Below are 22939 nucleotides of genomic sequence, written 5' to 3' on the forward strand. Positions count from 1 at the left end.
TGGACTGGTGATCCTCCCTTTGATGGACTGGTGATCAGCCCTGTGATGGACTGGTGATCCTCCTTGTTATGGACTGGTGATCCTCCCTCTGATGGACTGGTGATCAGCCCTGTGATGGACTGGTGATCCTCCCTGTGCTGGATTCGTGATCCTCCCTGTGATGGACTGGTGATCCTCCCTGTGATGGACTGGTGATCAGCACTGTGATGGACTGGTGATCCTCCCTGTGATGGACTGGTGATCCTCCCTCTGATGGACTGGTGATCAGCCCTATGATGGACTGGTGATCCTCTCTGTGATGGACTGGTGATCCTCCCTTTGATGGACTGGTGATCATCCCTTTGATGGACTGGTTATAACCCCTTCGATGGACTGGTTATCAGCCATGTGATGGATTGGTGATCCTCCCTTTTATGGACTGGTTTTCAGCCCTGTGATGGACTGGTGATCCTCCTTTTGATGGACTGGGTATCCTCCCTCTGATGGACTGGTGATCAGCCCTGTGATGGACTGGTGATCCTCCCTTTGATGGACTGGTGATCAGCCCTGTGATGGACTAGTGATCCTCCCTGTGATGGACTGGTGATCAGCCCTGTGATGGACTGGTGATCCTTCCTGTATTGGACTGGTGATCCTCCCTGTGATGGACTGGTGATCCTCCCTGTGTTGGACTGGTGATCAGACCTGTGATGGACTGGTGATCCTTTCTGTGATGGACTGGTGATGAGCACTGTGATGGACTGGTGATCAGCCCTGTGTTGGACTGGTGATCCTCCCTGTGCTGGATTGGTGATCCTCCCTGTGATGGACTGGTGATCCTCCCTGTGATGGACTGGTGATCAGCCCTGTGATGGACTGGTGATCCTCCCTGTGATGGACTGGTGATCCTTCCTCTGATGGACTGGTGATCCTCCCTGTGATGGACTGGTGATCATCCCTGTGATGGACTGTTGATCCTCCCGGTGATGGACTGGTGATCAGCCCTGTGTTAGACTGGTGATCCTCCCTGTGTTGGACTGGTGATCAGCACTGTGTTGGACCGGTGATGAGCCCTGTGTTGCACTGGTGATCCTCCCTTTGATGGGCTGGTTATCAGCCCTGTGATGGACTGGTGATCCTCCCTGTGCTAGATTGGTGATCCTCCCTGTGATGGACTAGTGATCCTCCCTGTGATGGACTGGTGATCAGCCCTGTGATGGACTGGTGATCCTCCCTGTATTGGACTGGTGATCCTCCCTGTGATGGACTGGTGATCCTCCCTGTGTTGGACTGGTGATCAGACCTGTGATGGACTGGTGATGAGCCCTGTGATGGACTGGTGATCAGCCCTATGTTGGACTGGTGATCAGACCTGTGATGGACTGGTGATGAGCCCTGTCATGGACTGGTGATCCTCCCTGTGATGGATTGGTGATCCTCCCTCTGATGGACTGGTGATCAGCCCTGTGATGGACTGGTGATCCTCCCTGTGATGGATTGGTGATCCTCCCTGTGATGGACTGGTGTTCCTCCCTGTGATGGACTGGTGATCAGCCCTGTTATGGACTGGTGATCAGACCTGTGATGGACTGGTGATCAGCCCATCGATGGACTGGTGATCCTCCCGGTGATGGACTGGTGATCAGCCCTGTGTTAGACTGTTGATCCTCTCTGTGTTGGACTGGTGATCAGCCCTGTGTTGGACCGGTGATGAGCCCTGTGTTGGACTGGTGATCCTCCCTTTGATGGGCTGGTTATCGGCCCTGTGATGGACTGGTGATCCTCCCTTTGATGGACTGGTGATCCTCTCTTTGATGGACTGGTTATAGCCCCTTTGATGGACTGGTTATCAGCCATGTGATGGACTGGTGATCCTCCCTTTGATGGACTGGTGATCAGCCCTGTGATGGACTGGTGATCCTCCTTGTTATGGACTGGTGATCCTCCCTCTGATGGACTGGTGATCAGCCCTGTGATGGACTGGTGATCCTCCCTGTGCTGGATTCGTGATCCTCACTGTGATGGACTGGTGATCCTCCCTGTGATGGACTGGTGATCAGCACTGTGATGGACTGGTGATCCTCCCTGTGATGGACTGGTGATCCTCCCTCTGATGGACTGGTGATAGGCCCTATGATGGACTGGTGATCCTCTCTGTGATGGACTGGTGATCCTCCCTTTGATGGACTGGTGATCATCCCTTTGATGGACTGGTTATAACCCCTTCGATGGACTGGTTATCAGCCATGTGATGGATTGGTGATCCTCCCTTTTATGGACTGGTTTTCAGCCCTGTGATGGACTGGTGATCCTCCTTTTGATGGACTGGGGATCCTCCCTCTGAGGGACTGGTGATAAGCCCTGTGATGGACTGGTGATCCTCCCTTTGATGGACTGGTGATCAGCCCTGTGATGGACTAGTGATCCTCCCTGTGATGGACTGGTGATCAGCCCTGTGATGGACTGGTGATCCTTCCTGTATTGGACTGGTGATCCTCCCTGTGATGGACTGGTGATCCTCCCTGTGTTGGACTGGTGATCAGACCTGTGATGGACTGGTGATGAGCCCTGTGATGGACTGGTGATCAGCCCTATGTTGGACTGGTGATCAGACCTGTGATGGACTGGTGATGAGCCCTGTCATGGACTGGTGATCCTCCCTGTGATGGATTGGTGATCCTCCCTCTGATGGACTGGTGATCAGCCCTGTGATGGACTGGTGATCCTCCCTGTGATGGATTGGTGATCCTCCCTGTGATGGACTGGTGATCCTCCCTGTGATGGACTGGTGATCCTCCCTCTGATGGAATGGTGATCAGCCCTATGATGGACTGGTGATCCTCTCTGTGATGGACTGGTGATCCTCCCTTTGATGGACTGGTGATCATCCCTTTGATGGACTGGTTATAACCCCTTCGATGGACTGGTTATCAGCCATGTGATGGATTGGTGATCCTCCCTTTTATGGACTGGTTTTCAGCCCTGTGATGGACTGGTGATCCTCCTTTTGATGGACTGGGGATCCTCCCTCTGATGGACTGGTGATCAGCCCTGTGATGGACTGGTGATCCTCCCTTTGATGGACTGGTGATCAGCCCTGTGATGGACTGGTAATCCTCCTTGTGATGGACTGGTGATCCTCCCTCTGATGGACCGGTGATGAGCCCTGTGTTGGACTGGTGATCCTCCCTTTGATGGACTGGTGATCCTCCCTTTGATGGGCTGGTTACCAGCCCTGTGATGGACTGGTGATCCTCCCTTTGATGGACTGGTGATCCTCCCTTTGATGGACTGGTTATAGCCCCTGTGATGGACTGGTTATCAGCCATGTGATGGACTGGTGATCCTCCCTTTGATGGACTGGTGATCAGCCCTCGATGGACTGGTGATCCTCCCTGTGATGGACTGATGATCCTCCCTCTGATGGACTGGTGATCAGCCCTGTGATGGACTGGTGATCCTCCCTGTGATGGATTGGTGATCCTTCCTTTGATGGACTGGTGATCAGCCCTGTGATGGACTGGTGATCCTCCTTGTGATGGACTGGTGATCCTCCCTGTGATGGATTGGTGATCCTCCCTGTGATGGACTGTTGATCCTCCCTGTGATGGACTGGTGATCCTCCCTCTGATGGACTGGTGATCCTCCCTGTGATGGACTGGTGATCCTTCCTGTGATGGACTGGTGATGAGCCCTGTGATGGACTGGTGATCAGCCCTGTGTTGGACTGGTGATCAGCGCTGTGATGGACTGGTGATCCTCCCGGTGATGGACTGGTGATCAGCTCTGTGTTGGACCGGTGATGAGCCCTGTGTTGGACTGGTTATCCTCCCTTTGATGGACTGGTGATCCTCCCTTTGATGGGCTGGTTACCAGCCCTGTGATGGACTGGTGATTCTCCCTGTGATGGACTGGTGATCCTCCCTGTGATGGACTGGTGATCCTCCCTGTGATGGACTGGTGATCCTCCCTCTGATGGACTGGTGATCAGCCCTATGATGGACTGGTGATCCTCTCTGTGATGGACTGGTGATCCTCCCTTTGATGGACTGGTGATCATCCCTTTGATGGACTGGTTATAACCCCTTCGAGGGACTGGTTATCAGCCATGTGATGGATTGGTGATCCTCCCTTTTATGGACTGGTTTTCAGCCCTGTGATGGACTGGTGATCCTCCTTTTGATGGACTGGGGATCCTCCCTCTGATGGACTGGTGATCAGCCCTGTGATGGACTGGTGATCCTCCCTTTGATGGACTGGTGATCAGCCCTGTGATGGACTAGTGATCCTCCCTGTGATGGACTGGTGATCAGCCCTGTGATGGACTGGTGATCCTTCCTGTATTGGACTGGTGATCCTCCCTGTGATGGACTGGTGATCCTCCCTGTGTTGGACTGGTGATCAGACCTGTGATGGACTGGTGATCCTTTCTGTGATGGACTGGTGATGAGCACTGTGATGGACTGGTGATCAGCCCTGTGTTGGACTGGTGATCCTCCCTGTGCTGGATTGGTGATCCTCCCTGTGATGGACTGGTGATCCTCCCTGTGATGGACTGGTGATCAGCCCTGTGATGGACTGGTGATCCTCCCTGTGATGGACTGGTGATCCTTCCTCTGATGGACTGGTGATCCTCCCTGTGATGGACTGGTGATCAGCCCGGTGATGGACTGTTGATCCTCCCGGTGATGGACTGGTGATCAGCCCTGTGTTAGACTGGTGATCCTCCCTGTGTTGGACTGGTGATCATTACTGTGTTGGACCGGTGATGAGCCCTGTGTTGCACTGGTGATCCTCCCTTTGATGGGCTGGTTATCAGCCCTGTGATGGACTGGTGATCCTCCCTGTGCTAGATTGGTGATCCTCCCTGTGATGGACTAGTGATCCTCCCTGTGATGGACTGGTGATCAGCCCTGTGATGGACTGGTGATCCTTCCTGTATTGGACTGGTGATCCTCCCTGTGATGGACTGGTGATCCTCCCTGTGTTGGACTGGTGATCAGACCTGTGATGGACTGGTGATGAGCCCTGTGATGGACTGGTGATCAGCCCTATGTTGGACTGGTGATCAGACCTGTGATGGACTGGTGATGAGCCCTTTCATGGACTGGTGATCCTCCCTGTGATGGATTGGTGATCCTCCCTCTGATGGACTGGTGATCAGCCCTGTGATGGACTGGTGATCCTCCCTGTGATGGATTGGTGATCCTCCCTGTGATGGACTGGTGATCCTCCCTGTGATGGACTGGTGATCAGCCCTGTTATGGACTGGTGATCAGACCTGTGATGGACTGGTGATCAGCCCATCGATGGACTGGTGATCCTCCCGGTGATGGACTGGTGATCAGCCCTGTGTTAGACTGGTGATCCTCTCTGTGTTGGACTGGTGATCAGCCCTGTGTTGGACCGGTGATGAGCCCTGTGTTGGACTGGTGATCCTCCCTTTGATGGGCTGGTTATCAGCCCTGTGATGGACTGGTGATCCTCCCTTTGATGGACTGGTGATCCTCTCTTTGATGGACTGGTTATAGCCCCTTTGATGGACTGGTTATCAGCCATGTGATGGACTGGTGATCCTCCCTTTGATGGACTGGTGATCAGCCCTGTGATGGACTGATGATCCTCCTTGTTATGGACTGGTGATCCTCCCTCTGATGGACTGGTGATCAGCCCTGTGATGGACTGGTGATCCTCCCTGTGCTGGATTCGTGATCCTCCCTGTGATGGACTGGTGATCCTCCCTGTGATGGACTGGTGATCAGCACTGTGATGGACTGGTGATCCTCCCTGTGATGGACTGGTGATCCTCCCTCTGATGGACTGGTGATCAGCCCTATGATGGACTGGTGATCCTCTCTGTGATGGACTGGTGATCCTCCCTTTGATGGACTGGTGATCATCCCTTTGATGGACTGGTTATAACCCCTTCGATGGACTGGTTATCAGCCATGTGATGGATTGGTGATCCTCCCTTTTATGGACTGGTTTTCAGCCCTGTGATGGACTGGTGATCCTCCCTTTGATGGACTGGTGATCAGCCCTGTGATGGACTAGTGATCCTCCCTGTGATGGACTGGTGATCAGCCCTGTGATGGACTGGTGATCCTTCCTGTATTGGACTGGTGATCCTCCCTGTGATGGACTGGTGATCCTCCCTGTGTGGGACTGGTGATCAGACCTGTGATGGACTGGTGATGAGCCCTGTGATGGACTGGTGATCAGCCCTATGTTGGACTGGTGATCAGACCTGTGATGGACTGGTGATGAGCCCTGTCATGGACTGGTGATCCTCCCTGTGATGGATTGGTGATCCTCCCTCTGATGGACTGGTGATCAGCCCTGTGATGGACTGGTGATCCTCCCTGTGATGGATTGGTGATCCTCCCTGTGATGGACTGGTGATCCTCCCTGTGATGGACTGGTGATCAGCCCTGTTATGGACTGGTGATCAGACCTGTGATGGACTGGTGATGAGCCCTGTGATGGACTGGTGATCAGCCCTATGTTGAACTGGTGATCAGCCCTGTGATGGACTGGTGATCCTACCTCTAATGGACTGGTGATCAGCCCTGTGATGGACTGGTGATCCTACCTGTGCTGGATTAGTGATCCTCCCTGTAATGGACTGGTGATCCTCCCTGTGATGGACTGGTGATCCTCCCTCTGATGGACTGGTGATCAGCCCTATGATGGACTGGTGATCCTCTCTGTGATGGACTGGTGATCCTCCCTTTGATGGACTGGTGATGAGCCCTGTGATGGACTGGTGATCAGCCCTGTGTTGGACTGGTGATCCTCCCTGTGTTGGACTGGTGATCAGCCCTGTGTTGGACCGGTGATGAGCCCTGTGTTGGACTGGTGATCCTCCCTTTGATGGACTGGTGATCCTCCCTTTGATGGGCTGGTTACCAGCCCTGTGATGGACTGGTGATCCTCCCTTTGATGGACTGGTGATCCTCCCTTTGATGGACTGGTTATAGCCCCTGTGATGGACTGGTTATCAGCCATGTGATGGACTGGTGATCCTCCCTTTGATGGACTGGTGATCCTTCCTGTATTGGACTGGTGATCAGACCTGTGTTGGACTGGTGATCAGACCTGTGATGGACTGGTGATGAGCCCTGTGATGGACTGGTGATCAGCCCTATGTTGAACTGGTGATCAGACCTGTGATGGACTGGTGATGAGCCCTGTCATGGACTGGTTATCCTCCTTGTGATGGACTGGTGATCCTCCCTCTAATGGACTGGTGATCAGCCCTGTGATGGACTGGTGATCCTACCTGTGCTGGATTAGTGATCCTCCCTGTAATGGACTGGTGATCCTCCCTGTGATGGACTGGTGATCCTCCCTTTGATGGACTGGTGATGAGCCCTGTGATGGACTGGTGATCAGCCCTGTGTTGGACTGGTGATCCTCCCTGTGTTGGACTGGTGATCAGCCCTATGTTGGACCGGTGATGAGCCCTGTGTTGGACTGGTGATCCTCCCTTTGATGGACTGGTGATCCTCCCTTTGATGGGCTGGTTACCAGCCCTGTGATGGACTGGTGATCCTCCCTTTGATGGACTGGTGATCCTCCCTTTGATGGACTGGTTATAGCCCCTGTGATGGACTGGTTATCAGCCATGTGATGGACTGGTGATCCTCCCTTTGATGGACTGGTGATCCTTCCTGTATTGGACTGGTGATCAGACCTGTGTTGGACTGGTGATCAGACCTGTGATGGACTGGTGATGAGCCCTGTGATGGACTGGTGATCAGCCCTGTGATGGACTGGTGATCCTCCCGGTGATGGACTGGTGATCAGCTCTGTGTTGGACCGGTGATGAGCCCTGTGTTGGACTGGTTATCCTCCCTTTGATGGACTGGTGATCCTCCCTCTGATGGACTGGTGATCAGCCCTGTGATGGACTGGTGATCCTCCCTGTGATGGATTGGTGATCCTCACTGTGATGGACGGGTGATCCTCCCTGTGATGGACTGGTGTTCCTTCCTGTGATGGACTGGTGATGAGCCCTGTGATGGACTGGTGATCAGCCCTGTGTTGGACTGGTGATCCTCCCTGTGTTGGACAGGTGATCAGCCCTGTGTTGGACCGGTGATGAGCCCTGTGTTGGACTGGTGATCCTCCCTTTGATGGACTGGTGATCCTCCCTTTGATGGGCTGGTTACCAGCCCTGTGCTGGATTGGTGATCCTCCCTGTGATGGACTGGTGATCCTCCCTGTGATGGACTGGTGATCAGCCCTGTGATGGACTGGTGATCCTCCCTGTGATGGACTGGTGATCCTTCCTCTGATGGACTGGTGATCCTCCCTGTGATGGACTGGTGATCAGCCCTGTGATGGACTGTTGATCCTCCCGGTGATGGACTGGTTATAGCCCCTGTGATGGACTGGTGATCCTCCCTTTGATGGACTGGTGATCCTTCCTGTATTGGACTGGTGATCAGACCTGTGTTGGACTGGTGATCAGACCTGTGATGGACTGGTGATGAGCCCTGTGATGGACTGGTGATCAGCCCTATGTTGAACTGGTGATCAGCCCTGTGATGGACTGGTGATCCTACCTGTGCTGGATTAGTGATCCTCCCTGTGATGGACTGGTGATCCTCCCTGTGATGGACTGGTGATCAGCCCTGTGATGGACTGGTGATCCTCCCTTTGATGGACTGGTGATCAGCCCTGTGATGGACTGGTGATCCTCCCGGTGATGGACTGGTGATCAGCCCTGTTTTAGACTGGTGATCCTCCCTGTGTTGGACTGGTGATCAGCCCTGTGTTGGACCGGTGATGAGCCCTGTGTTGGACTGGTGATCCTCCCTTTGATGGACTTGTGATCCTCCCTTTGATGGGCTGGTTATCAGCCCTGTGATGGACTGGTGATCCTCCCTTTGATGGACTGGTGATCCTCTCTTTGATGGACTGGTTACAGCCCCTTTGATGGACTGGTTATCAGCCATGTGATGGACTGGTGATCCTCCCTTTGATGGACTGGTTATCAGCCATGTGATGGACTGGTAATCCTCCATTTGATGGACTGGTGATCAGCCCTGTGATGGACTGGTGATCAGCCCTGTGATGGACTGGTGATCCTCCCTGTGATGGACTGGTGATCCTCCCTCTGATGGACTGGTGATCAGCCCTATGATGGACTGGTGATCCTCTCTGTGATGGACTGGTGATCCTCCCTTTGATGGACTGGTGATGAGCCCTGTGATGGACTGGTGATCAGCCCTGTGTTGGACTGGTGATCCTCCCTGTGTTGGACTGGTGATCAGCCCTGTGTTGGACCGGTGATGAGCCCTGTGTTGGACTGGTGATCCTCCCTTTGATGGACTGGTGATCCTCCCTTTGATGGGCTGGTTACCAGCCCTGTGATGGACTGGTGATCCTCCCTTTGATGGACTGGTGATCCTCCCTTTGATGGACTGGTTATAGCCCCTGTGATGGACTGGTTATCAGCCATGTGATGGACTGGTGATCCTCCCTTTGATGGACTGGTGATCCTTCCTGTATTGGACTGGTGATCAGACCTGTGTTGGACTGGTGATCAGACCTGTGATGGACTGGTGATGAGCCCTGTGATGGACTGGTGATCAGCCCTATGTTGAACTGGTGATCAGACCTGTGATGGACTGGTGATGAGCCCTGTCATGGACTGGTTATCCTCCTTGTGATGGACTGGTGATCCTCCCTCTAATGGACTGGTGATCAGCCCTGTGATGGACTGGTGATCCTACCTGTGCTGGATTAGTGATCCTCCCTGTAATGGACTGGTGATCCTCCCTGTGATGGACTGGTGATCCTCCCTTTGATGGACTGGTGATGAGCCCTGTGATGGACTGGTGATCAGCCCTGTGTTGGACTGGTGATCCTCCCTGTGTTGGACTGGTGATCAGCCCTATGTTGGACCGGTGATGAGCCCTGTGTTGGACTGGTGATCCTCCCTTTGATGGACTGGTGATCCTCCCTTTGATGGGCTGGTTACCAGCCCTGTGATGGACTGGTGATCCTCCCTTTGATGGACTGGTGATCCTCCCTTTGATGGACTGGTTATAGCCCCTGTGATGGACTGGTTATCAGCCATGTGATGGACTGGTGATCCTCCCTTTGATGGACTGGTGATCCTTCCTGTATTGGACTGGTGATCAGACCTGTGTTGGACTGGTGATCAGACCTGTGATGGACTGGTGATGAGCCCTGTGATGGACTGGTGATCAGCCCTATGTTGAACTGGTGATCAGCCCTGTGATGGACTGGTGATCCTACCTCTAATGGACTGGTGATCAGCCCTGTGATGGACTGGTGATCCTACCTGTGCTGGATTAGTGATCCTCCCTGTAATGGACTGGTGATCCTCCCTGTGATGGATTGGTGATCCTCCCTGTGATGGACTGTTGATCCTCCCTGTGATGGACTGGTGATCCTCCCTCTGATGGACTGGTGATCCTCCCTGTGATGGACTGGTGATCCTTCCTGTGATGGACTGGTGATGAGCCCTGTGATGGACTGGTGATCAGCCCTGTGTTGGACTGGTGATCAGCCCTGTGATGGACTGGTGATCCTCCCGGTGATGGACTGGTGATCAGCTCTGTGTTGGACCGGTGATGAGCCCTGTGTTGGACTGGTTATCCTCCCTTTGATGGACTGGTGATCCTCCCTCTGATGGACTGGTGATCAGCCCTGTGATGGACTGGTGATCCTCCCTGTGATGGATTGGTGATCCTCACTGTGATGGACGGGTGATCCTCCCTGTGATGGACTGGTGTTCCTTCCTGTGATGGACTGGTGATGAGCCCTGTGATGGACTGGTGATCAGCCCTGTGTTGGACTGGTGATCCTCCCTGTGTTGGACAGGTGATCAGCCCTGTGTTGGACCGGTGATGAGCCCTGTGTTGCACTGGTGATCCTCCCTTTGATGGGCTGGTTATCAGCCCTGTGATGGACTGGTGATCCTCCCTGTGCTAGATTGGTGATCCTCCCTGTGATGGACTAGTGATCCTCCCTGTGATGGACTGGTGATCAGCCCTGTGATGGACTGGTGATCCTTCCTGTATTGGACTGGTGATCCTCCCTGTGATGGACTGGTGATCCTCCCTGTGTTGGACTGGTGATCAGACCTGTGATGGACTGGTGATGAGCCCTGTGATGGACTGGTGATCAGCCCTATGTTGGACTGGTGATCAGACCTGTGATGGACTGGTGATGAGCCCTGTCATGGACTGGTGATCCTCCCTGTGATGGATTGGTGATCCTCCCTCTGATGGACTGGTGATCAGCCCTGAGATGGACTGGTGATCCTCCCTGTGATTGATTGGTGATCCTCCCTGTGATGGACTGGTGATCCTCCCTGTGATGGACTGGTGATCAGCCCTGTTATGGACTGGTGATCAGACCTGTGATGGACTGGTGATCAGCCCATCGATGGACTGGTGATCCTCCCGGTGATGGACTGGTGATCAGCCCTGTGTTAGACTGGTGATCCTCTCTGTGTTGGACTGGTGATCAGCCCTGTGTTGGACCGGTGATGAGCCCTGTGTTGGACTGGTGATCCTCCCTTTGATGGACTGGTGATCCTCCCTTTGATGGGCTGGTTATCAGCCCTGTGATGGACTGGTGATCCTCCCTTTGATGGACTGGTGATCCTCCCTTTGATGGACTGGTTATAGCCCCTTTGATGGACTGGTTATCAGCCATGTGATGGACTGGTGATCCTCCCTTTGATGGACTGGTGATCAGCCCTGTGATGGACTGGTGATCCTCCTTGTTATGGACTGGTGATCCTCCCTCTGATGGACTGGTGATCAGCCCTGTGATGGACTGGTGATCCTCCCTGTGCTGGATTCGTGATCCTCCCTGTGATGGACTGGTGATCCTCCCTGTGATGGACTGGTGATCAGCACTGTGATGGACTGGTGATCCTCCCTGTGATGGACTGGTGATCCTCCCTCTGATGGACTGGTGATCAGCCCTATGATGGACTGGTGATCCTCTCTGTGATGGACTGGTGATCCTCCCTTTGATGGACTGGTGATCATCCCTTTGATGGACTGGTTATAACCCCTTCGATGGACTGGTTATCAGCCATGTGATGGATTGGTGATCCTCCCTTTTATGGACTGGTTTTCAGCCCTGTGATGGACTGGTGATCCTCCTTTTGATGGACTGGGTATCCTCCCTCTGATGGACTGGTGATCAGCCCTGTGATGGACTGGTGATCCTCCCTTTGATGGACTGGTGATCAGCCCTGTGATGGACTAGTGATCCTCCCTGTGATGGACTGGTGATCAGCCCTGTGATGGACTGGTGATCCTTCCTGTATTGGACTGGTGATCCTCCCTGTGATGGACTGGTGATCCTCCCTGTGTTGGACTGGTGATCAGACCTGTGATGGACTGGTGATCCTTTCTGTGATGGACTGGTGATGAGCACTGTGATGGACTGGTGATCAGCCCTGTGTTGGACTGGTGATCCTCCCTGTGCTGGATTGGTGATCCTCCCTGTGATGGACTGGTGATCCTCCCTGTGATGGACTGGTGATCAGCCCTGTGATGGACTGGTGATCCTCCCTGTGATGGACTGGTGATCCTTCCTCTGATGGACTGGTGATCCTCCCTGTGATGGACTGGTGATCAGCCCTGTGATGGACTGTTGATCCTCCCGGTGATGGACTGGTGATCAGCCCTGTGTTAGACTGGTGATCCTCCCTGTGTTGGACTGGTGATCAGCACTGTGTTGGACCGGTGATGAGCCCTGTGTTGCACTGGTGATCCTCCCTTTGATGGGCTGGTTATCAGCCCTGTGATGGACTGGTGATCCTCCCTGTGCTAGATTGGTGATCCTCCCTGTGATGGACTAGTGATCCTCCCTGTGATGGACTGGTGATCAGCCCTGTGATGGACTGGTGATCCTCCCTGTATTGGACTGGTGATCCTCCCTGTGATGGACTGGTGATCCTCCCTGTGTTGGACTGGTGATCAGACCTGTGATGGACTGGTGATGAGCCCTGTGATGGACTGGTGATCAGCCCTATGTTGGACTGGTGATCAGACCTGTGATGGACTGGTGATGAGCCCTGTCATGGACTGGTGATCCTCCCTGTGATGGATTGGTGATCCTCCCTCTGATGGACTGGTGATCAGCCCTGTGATGGACTGGTGATCCTCCCTGTGATGGATTGGTGATCCTCCCTGTGATGGACTGGTGTTCCTCCCTGTGATGGACTGGTGATCAGCCCTGTTATGGACTGGTGATCAGACCTGTGATGGACTGGTGATCAGCCCATCGATGGACTGGTGATCCTCCCGGTGATGGACTGGTGATCAGCCCTGTGTTAGACTGTTGATCCTCTCTGTGTTGGACTGGTGATCAGCCCTGTGTTGGACCGGTGATGAGCCCTGTGTTGGACTGGTGATCCTCCCTTTGATGGGCTGGTTATCGGCCCTGTGATGGACTGGTGATCCTCCCTTTGATGGACTGGTGATCCTCTCTTTGATGGACTGGTTATAGCCCCTTTGATGGACTGGTTATCAGCCATGTGATGGACTGGTGATCCTCCCTTTGATGGACTGGTGATCAGCCCTGTGATGGACTGGTGATCCTCCTTGTTATGGACTGGTGATCCTCCCTCTGATGGACTGGTGATCAGCCCTGTGATGGACTGGTGATCCTCCCTGTGCTGGATTCGTGATCCTCACTGTGATGGACTGGTGATCCTCCCTGTGATGGACTGGTGATCAGCACTGTGATGGACTGGTGATCCTCCCTGTGATGGACTGGTGATCCTCCCTCTGATGGACTGGTGATCAGCCCTATGATGGACTGGTGATCCTCTCTGTGATGGACTGGTGATCCTCCCTTTGATGGACTGGTGATCATCCCTTTGATGGACTGGTTATAACCCCTTCGATGGACTGGTTATCAGCCATGTGATGGATTGGTGATCCTCCCTTTTATGGACTGGTTTTCAGCCCTGTGATGGACTGGTGATCCTCCTTTTGATGGACTGGGGATCCTCCCTCTGAGGGACTGGTGATAAGCCCTGTGATGGACTGGTGATCCTCCCTTTGATGGACTGGTGATCAGCCCTGTGATGGACTAGTGATCCTCCCTGTGATGGACTGGTGATCAGCCCTGTGATGGACTGGTGATCCTTCCTGTATTGGACTGGTGATCCTCCCTGTGATGGACTGGTGATCCTCCCTGTGTTGGACTGGTGATCAGACCTGTGATGGACTGGTGATGAGCCCTGTGATGGACTGGTGATCAGACCTATGTTGGACTGGTGATCAGACCTGTGATGGACTGGTGATGAGCCCTGTCATGGACTGGTGATCCTCCCTGTGATGGATTGGTGATCCTCCCTCTGATGGACTGGTGATCAGCCCTGTGATGGACTGGTGATCCTCCCTGTGATGGATTGGTGATCCTCCCTGTGATGGACTGGTGATCCTCCCTGTGATGGACTGGTGATCCTCCCTCTGATGGAATGGTGATCAGCCCTATGATGGACTGGTGATCCTCTCTGTGATGGACTGGTGATCCTCCCTTTGATGGACTGGTGATCATCCCTTTGATGGACTGGTTATAACCCCTTCGATGGACTGGTTATCAGCCATGTGATGGATTGGTGATCCTCCCTTTTATGGACTGGTTTTCAGCCCTGTGATGGACTGGTGATCCTCCTTTTGATGGACTGGGGATCCTCCCTCTGATGGACTGGTGATCAGCCCTGTGATGGACTGGTGATCCTCCCTTTGATGGACTGGTGATCAGCCCTGTGATGGACTGGTAATCCTCCTTGTGATGGACTGGTGATCCTCCCTCTGATGGACCGGTGATGAGCCCTGTGTTGGACTGGTGATCCTCCCTTTGATGGACTGGTGATCCTCCCTTTGATGGGCTGGTTACCAGCCCTGTGATGGACTGGTGATCCTCCCTTTGATGGACTGGTGATCCTCCCTTTGATGGACTGGTTATAGCCCCTGTGATGGACTGGTTATCAGCCATGTGATGGACTGGTGATCCTCCCTTTGATGGACTGGTGATCAGCCCTCGATGGACTGGTGATCCTCCCTGTGATGGACTGATGATCCTCCCTCTGAAGGACTGGTGATCAGCCCTGTGATGGACTGGTGATCCTCCCTGTGATGGATTGGTGATCCTTCCTTTGATGGACTGGTGATCAGCCCTGTGATGGACTGGTGATCCTCCTTGTGATGGACTGGTGATCCTCCCTGTGATGGATTGGTGATCCTCCCTGTGATGGACTGTTGATCCTCCCTGTGATGGACTGGTGATCCTCCCTCTGATGGACTGGTGATCCTCCCTGTGATGGACTGGTGATCCTTCCTGTGATGGACTGGTGATGAGCCCTGTGATGGACTGGTGATCAGCCCTGTGTTGGACTGGTGATCAGCGCTGTGATGGACTGGTGATCCTCCCGGTGATGGACTGGTGATCAGCTCTGTGTTGGACCGGTGATGAGCCCTGTGTTGGACTGGTTATCCTCCCTTTGATGGACTGGTGATCCTCCCTTTGATGGGCTGGTTACCAGCCCTGTGATGGACTGGTGATTCTCCCTGTGATGGACTGGTGATCCTCCCTGTGATGGACTGGTGATCCTCCCTGTGATGGACTGGTGATCCTCCCTGTGATGGACTGGTGATCCTCCCTCTGATGGACTGGTGATCAGCCCTATGATGGACTGGTGATCCTCTCTGTGATGGACTGGTGATCCTCCCTTTGATGGACTGGTGATCATCCCTTTGATGGACTGGTTATAACCCCTTCGAGGGACTTGTTATCAGCCATGTGATGGATTGGTGATCCTCCCTTTTATGGACTGGTTTTCAGCCCTGTGATGGACTGGTGATCCTCCTTTTGATGGACTGGGGATCCTCCCTCTGATGGACTGGTGATCAGCCCTGTGATGGACTGGTGATCCTCCCTTTGATGGACTGGTGATCAGCCCTGTGATGGACTAGTGATCCTCCCTGTGATGGACTGGTGATCAGCCCTGTGATGGACTGGTGATCCTTCCTGTATTGGACTGGTGATCCTCCCTGTGATGGACTGGTGATCCTCCCTGTGTTGGACTGGTGATCAGACCTGTGATGGACTGGTGATCCTTTCTGTGATGGACTGGTGATGAGCACTGTGATGGACTGGTGATCAGCCCTGTGTTGGACTGGTGATCCTCCCTGTGCTGGATTGGTGATCCTCCCTGTGATGGACTGGTGATCCTCCCTGTGATGGACTGGTGATCAGCCCTGTGATGGACTGGTGATCCTCCCTGTGATGGACTGGTGATCCTTCCTCTGATGGACTGGTGATCCTCCCTGTGATGGACTGGTGATCAGCCCGGTGATGGACTGTTGATCCTCCCGGTGATGGACTGGTGATCAGCCCTGTGTTAGACTGGTGATCCTCCCTGTGTTGGACTGGTGATCATTACTGTGTTGGACCGGTGATGAGCCCTGTGTTGCACTGGTGATCCTCCCTTTGATGGGCTGGTTATCAGCCCTGTGATGGACTGGTGATCCTCCCTGTGCTAGATTGGTGATCCTCCCTGTGATGGACTAGTGATCCTCCCTGTGATGGACTGGTGATAAGCCCTGTGATGGACTGGTGATCCTTCCTGTATTGGACTGGTGATCCTCCCTGTGATGGACTGGTGATCCTCCCTGTGTTGGACTGGTGATCAGACCTGTGATGGACTGGTGATGAGCCCTGTGATGGACTGGTGATCAGCCCTATGTTGGACTGGTGATCAGACCTGTGATGGACTGGTGATGAGCCCTTTCATGGACTGGTGATCCTCCCTGTGATGGATTGGTGATCCTCCCTCTGATGGACTGGTGATCAGCCCTGTGATGGACTGGTGATCCTCCCTGTGATGGATTGGTGATCCTCCCTCTGATGGACTGGTGATCCTCCCTGTGATGGACTGGTGATCAGCCCTGTTATGGACTGGTGATCAGACCTGTGATGGACTGGTGATCAGCCCATCGATGGACTGGTGATCCTCCCGGTGATGGACTGGTGATCAGCCCTGTGTTAGACTGGTGATCCTCTCTGTGTTGGACTGGTGATCAGCCCTGTGTTGGACCGGTGATGAGCCCTGTGTTGGACTGGTGATCCTCCCTTTGATGGGCTGGTTATCAGCCCTGTGATGGACTGGTGATCCTCCCTTTGATGGACTGGTGATCCTCTCTTTGATGGACTGGTTATAGCCCCTTTGATGGACTGGTTATCAGCCATGTGATGGACTGGTGATCCTCCCTTTGATGGACTGGTGATCAGCCCTGTGATGGACTGATGATCCTCCTTGTTATGGACTGGTGATCCTCCCTCTGATGGACTGGTGATCAGCCCTGTGATGGACTGGTGATCCTCCCTGTGCTGGATTCGTGATCCTCCCTGTGATGGACTGGTGATCCTCCCTGTGATGGACTGGTGATCAGCACTGTGATGGACTGGTGATCCTCCCTGTGATGGACTGGTGATCCTCCCTCTGATGGACTGGTGATCAGCCCTATGATGGACTGGTGATCCTCTCTGTGATGGACTGGTGATCCTCCCTTTGATGGACTGGTGATCATCCCTTTGATGGACTGGTTATAACCCCTTCGATGGACTGGTTATCAGCCATGTGATGGATTGGTGATCCTCCCTTTTATGGACTGGTTTTCAGCCCTGTGATGGACTGGTGATCCTCCCTTTGATGGACTGGTGATCAGCCCTGTGATGGACTAGTGATCCTCCCTGTGATGGACTGGTGATCAGCCCTGTGATGGACTGGTGATCCTTCCTGTATTGGACTGGTGATCCTCCTTGTGATGGACTGGTGATCCTCCCTGTGTTGGACTGGTGATCAGACCTGTGATGGACTGGTGATGAGCCCTGTGATGGACTGGTGATCAGCCCTATGTTGGACTGGTGATCAGACCTGTGATGGACTGGTGATGAGCCCTGTCATGGACTGGTGATCCTCCCTGTGATGGATTGGTGATCCTCCCTCTGATGGACTGGTGATCAGCCCTGTGATGGACTGGTGATCCTCCCTGTGATGGATTGGTGATCCTCCCTGTGATGGACTGGTGATCCTCCCTGTGATGGACTGGTGATCCTCCCTCTGATGGAATGGTGATCAGCCCTATGATGGACTGGTGATCCTCTCTGTGATGGACTGGTGATCCTCCCTTTGATGGACTGGTGATCATCCCTTTGATGGACTGGTTATAACCCCTTCGATGGACTGGTTATCAGCCAAGTGATGGATTGGTGATCCTCCCTTTTATGGACTGGTTTTCAGCCCTGTGATGGACTGGTGATCCTCCTTTTGATGGACTGGGGATCCTCCCTCTGATGGACTGGTGATCAGCCCTGTGATGGACTGGTGATCCTCCCTTTGATGGACTGGTGATCAGCCCTGTGATGGACTGGTAATCCTCCTTGTGATGGACTGGTGATCCTCCCTCTGATGGACTGGTGATCAGCCCTGTGATGGACTGGTGATCCTCCCTGTGATGGATTGGTGATCCTCACTGTGATGGACGGGTGATCCTCCCTGTGATGGACTGGTGATCCTTCCTGTGATGGACTGGTGATGAGCCCTGTGATGGACTGGTGATCAGCCCTGTGTTGGACTGGTGATCCTCCCTGTGTTGGACAGGTGATCAGCCCTGTGTTGGACCGGTGATGAGCCCTGTGTTGGACTGGTGATCCTCCCTTTGATGGACTGGTGATCCTCCCTTTGATGGGCTGGTTACCAGCCCTGTGATGGACTGGTGATCCTCCCTTTGATGGACTGGTGATCCTCCCTTTGATGGACTGGTTATAGCCCCTGTGATGGACTGGTTATCAGCCATGTGATGGACTGGTGATCCTCCCTTTGATGGACTGGTGATCAGCCCTCGATGGACTGGTGATCCTCCCTGTGATGGACTGATGATCCTCCCTCTGATGGACTGGTGATCAGCCCTGTGATGGACTGGTGATCCTCCCTGTGATGGATTGGTGATCCTTCCTTTGATGGACTGGTGATCAGCCCTGTGATGGACTGGTGATCCTCCTTGTGATGGACTGGTGATCCTCCCTGTGATGGATTGGTGATCCTCCCTGTGATGGACTGTTGATCCTCCCTGTGATGGACTGGTGATCCTCCCTCTGATGGACTGGTGATCCTCCCTGTGATGGACTGGTGATCCTTCCTGTGATGGACTGGTGATGAGCCCTGTGATGGACTGGTGATCAGCCCTGTGTTGGACTGGTGATCAGCCCTGTGATGGACTGGTGATCCTCCCGGTGATGGACTGGTGATCAGCTCTGTGTTGGACCGGTGATGAGCCCTGTGTTGGACTGGTTATCCTCCCTTTGATGGACTGGTGATCCTCCCTCTGATGGACTGGTGATCAGCCCTGTGATGGACTGGTGATCCTCCCTGTGATGGATTGGTGATCCTCACTGTGATGGACGGGTGATCCTCCCTGTGATGGACTGGTGTTCCTTCCTGTGATGGACTGGTGATGAGCCCTGTGATGGACTGGTGATCAGCCCTGTGTTGGACTGGTGATCCTCCCTGTGTTGGACAGGTGATCAGCCCTGTGTTGGACCGGTGATGAGCCCTGTGTTGGACTGGTGATCCTCCCTTTGATGGACTGGTGATCCTCCCTTTGATGGGCTGGTTACCAGCCCTGTGATGGACTGGTGATCCTCCCTTTGATGGACTGGTGATCCTCTCTTTGATGGACTGGTTACAGCCCCTTTGATGGACTGGTTATCAGCCATGTGATGGACTGGTGATCCTCCCTTTGATGGACTGGTTATCAGCCATGTGATGGACTGGTAATCCTCCATTTGATGGACTGGTGATCAGCCCTGTGATGGACTGGTGATCAGCCCTGTGATGGACTGGTGATCCTCCCTGTGCTGGATTGGTGATCCTCCCTGTGATGGACTGGTGATCCTCCCTGTGATGGACTGGTGATCAGCCCTGTGTTAGACTGGTGATCCTCCCTGTGTTGGACTGGTGATCAGCCCTGTGTTGGACCGGTGATGAGCCCTGTGTTGGACTGGTGATCCTCCCTTTGATGGACTGGTGATCCTCCCTTTGATGGGCTGGTTACCAGCGCTGTGATGGACTGGTGATCCTCCCTTTGATGGACTGGTGATCCTCCCTTTGATGGACTGGTTATAGCCCCTGTGATGGACTGGTTATCAGCCATGTGATGGACTGGTGATCCTCCCTGTGATGGATTGGTGATCCTCCCTGTGATGGACTGTTGATCCTCCCTGTGATGGACTGGTGATCCTCCCTCTGATGGACTGGTGATCCTCCCTGTGATGGACTGGTGATCCTTTCTGTGATGGACTGGTGATGAGCCCTGTGATGGACTGGTGATCAGCCCTGTGTTGGACTGGTGATCCTCCCTGTGATGGACTGGTGATCGTCCCTGTGATGGACTGGTTATAGCCCCTGTGATGGACTGGTAATCAGCCATGTGATGGACTGGTGATCCTCCCTGTGATGGATTGGTGATCCTCCCTGTGATGGACTGTTGATCCTCCCTGTGATGGACTGGTGATCCTCCCTCTGATGGACTGGTGATCCTCCCTGTGATGGACTGGTGATCCTTTCTGTGATGGACTGGTGATGAGCACTGTGATGGACTGGTGATCAGCCCTGTGTTGGACTGGTGATCCTCCCTGTGCTGGATTGGTGATCCTCCCTGTGATGGACTGGTGATCCTCCCTGTGATGGACTGGTGATCAGCCCTGTGATGGACTGGTGATCCTCCCTGTGATGGACTGGTGATCCTTCCTCTGATGGACTGGTGATCCTCCCTGTGATGGACTGGTGATCAGCCCTGTGATGGACTGTTGATCCTCCCGGTGATGGACTGGTGATCAGCCCTGTGTTAGACTGGTGATCCTCCCTGTGTTGGACTGGTGATCAGCACTGTGTTGGACCGGTGATGAGCCCTGTGTTGCACTGGTGATCCTCCCTTTGATGGGATGGTTATCAGCCCTGTGATGGACTGGTGATCCTCCCTGTGCTAGATTGGTGATCCTCTCTGTGATGGACTAGTGATCCTCCCTGTGATGGACTGGTGATCAGCCCTGTGATGGACTGGTGATCCTTCCTGTATTGGACTGGTGATCCTCCCTGTGATGGACTGGTGATCCTCCCTGTGTGGGACTGGTGATCAGACCTGTGATGGACTGGTGATGAGCCCTGTGATGGACTGGTGATCAGCCCTATGTTGGACTGGTGATCAGACCTGTGATGGACTGGTGATGAGCCCTGTCATGGACTGGTGATCCTCCCTGTGATGGATTGGTGATCCTCCCTCTGATGGACTGGTGATCAGCCCTGTGATGGACTGGTGATCCTCCCTGTGATGGATTGGTGATCCTCCCTGTGATGGACTGGTGATCCTCCCTGTGATGGACTGGTGATCAGCCCTGTTATGGACTGGTGATCAGACCTGTGATGGACTGGTGATGAGCCCTGTGATGGACTGGTGATCAGCCCTATGTTGAACTGGTGATCAGCCCTGTGATGGACTGGTGATCCTACCTCTAATGGACTGGTGATCAGCCCTGTGATGGACTGGTGATCCTACCTGTGCTGGATTAGTGATCCTCCCTGTAATGGACTGGTGATCCTCCCTGTGATGGACTGGTGATCCTCCCTCTGATGGACTGGTGATCAGCCCTATGATGGACTGGTGATCCTCTCTGTGATGGACTGGTGATCCTCCCTTTGATGGACTGGTGATGAGCCCTGTGATGGACTGGTGATCAGCCCTGTGTTGGACTGGTGATCCTCCCTGTGTTGGACTGGTGATCAGCCCTGTGTTGGACCGGTGATGAGCCCTGTGTTGGACTGGTGATCCTCCCTTTGATGGACTGGTGATCCTCCCTTTGATGGGCTGGTTACCAGCCCTGTGATGGACTGGTGATCCTCCCTTTGATGGACTGGTGATCCTCCCTTTGATGGACTGGTTATAGCCCCTGTGATGGACTGGTTATCAGCCATGTGATGGACTGGTGATCCTCCCTTTGATGGACTGGTGATCCTTCCTGTATTGGACTGGTGATCAGACCTGTGTTGGACTGGTGATCAGACCTGTGATGGACTGGTGATGAGCCCTGTGATGGACTGGTGATCAGCCCTATGTTGAACTGGTGATCAGACCTGTGATGGACTGGTGATGAGCCCTGTCATGGACTGGTTATCCTCCTTGTGATGGACTGGTGATCCTCCCTCTAATGGACTGGTGATCAGCCATGTGATGGACTGGTGATCCTACCTGTGCTGGATTAGTGATCCTCCCTGTAATGGACTGGTGATCCTCCCTGTGATGGACTGGTGATCCTCCCTTTGATGGACTGGTGATGAGCCCTGTGATGGACTGGTGATCAGCCCTGTGTTGGACTGGTGATCCTCCCTGTGTTGGACTGGTGATCAGCCCTATGTTGGACCGGTGATGAGCCCTGTGTTGGACTGGTGATCCTCCCTTTGATGGACTGGTGATCCTCCCTTTGATGGGCTGGTTACCAGCCCTGTGATGGACTGGTGATCCTCCCTTTGATGGACTGGTGATCCTCCCTTTGATGGACTGGTTATAGCCCCTGTGATGGACTGGTTATCAGCCATGTGATGGACTGGTGATCCTCCCTTTGATGGACTGGTGATCCTTCCTGTATTGGACTGGTGATCAGACCTGTGTTGGACTGGTGATCAGACCTGTGATGGACTGGTGATGAGCCCTGTGATGGACTGGTGATCAGCCCTGTGATGGACTGGTGATCCTCCCGGTGATGGACTGGTGATCAGCTCTGTGTTGGACCGGTGATGAGCCCTGTGTTGGACTGGTTATCCTCCCTTTGATGGACTGGTGATCCTCCCTCTGATGGACTGGTGATCAGCCCTGTGATGGACTGGTGA

This window comes from Pleuronectes platessa, chromosome 24, assembly GCF_947347685.1.
Source record: "Pleuronectes platessa chromosome 24, fPlePla1.1, whole genome shotgun sequence".
In the NCBI taxonomy this organism is placed as follows: Eukaryota; Metazoa; Chordata; class Actinopteri; order Pleuronectiformes; family Pleuronectidae; genus Pleuronectes; species Pleuronectes platessa.